The following is an 891-nucleotide window of genomic DNA, read 5'->3' on the forward strand; positions in this document are numbered from 1 at the left end:
GACATATTATTTTATTTGTAATTTATTTTAGATGTCATTTGCATAACCAAATATATTGAACAGTATGGAAAATGAAGTGCTATAGAATCTGGGAGTAAACCATGCCTCCTTTATTTGTTATTTCCTTACCACATAGAATATTTTATATCATAAATATTCAATAAATAAATGGCATGTAAATGAACATTCGGAAACCACTGTTTCATTGACATTCAAGGATTCTTAAGCAACACTCCCAACTCACACATACACATACACACATACACACACACACACGCACACACTCATACATCTGCATGAATTATTTAGGGCTAATTTAATCTATTGGTAAAACTTGAATTTGATAAGAGAAAGTACATAGTTTCTAGATTAATAAAATTGATTTTTTTTGAAAATTTTATTTATTTATTTTATTTTTTAGGCCAGGCAACCCTTGGTTGACCTCACAGATTGCAAGGACCTTGTCAGTTTACAATCCCTTATATTTATTTTTTATGCCTACAGCATCTGGTCTTCCTAGGTGGTCTCTCATCCAAGTACTAACCAGGCCGGATATTGCTTAGCTTCTGAGATCAGATGGAATCGGGCACGTTCAGGGTGGCATGGCCGTAGACTGCAAATTTTAATAATCTAATTTTAATATTAATCCTTTCTGAACTTTCTTTTCCTTTTTGGTTATCTGTTTTCTCTACTTAATCTTAATTTGTTGAATCTATTATTTCTGCATCTATTTTTTTTTTTTTTTTGCATTCTCTCTTTCATTCAACATTTTGACAACTGATCATGGATCAGACCCTATGTCAAATGATATAAATAAAAAGAATGACTGCAACCTTTAACCACATAGAGGTTCACCATTTCTGTATTAAAATTTCCTTTTGAAATATAATT

At 31.2% G+C, this 891-nt stretch overlaps 1 pseudogene; it reads right to left on the reverse strand.

The window, feature by feature from the left end:
* Positions 1-495: 495 nt before the first annotated feature.
* On the reverse strand, positions 496-614 carry LOC112475883 (annotated as a pseudogene).
* Positions 615-891: the final 277 nt, after the last annotated feature.

This window comes from Pteropus alecto, unplaced genomic scaffold (genome assembly GCF_000325575.1).
Source record: "Pteropus alecto unplaced genomic scaffold, ASM32557v1 scaffold152, whole genome shotgun sequence".
NCBI classification, from domain to species: Eukaryota; Metazoa; Chordata; class Mammalia; order Chiroptera; family Pteropodidae; genus Pteropus; species Pteropus alecto.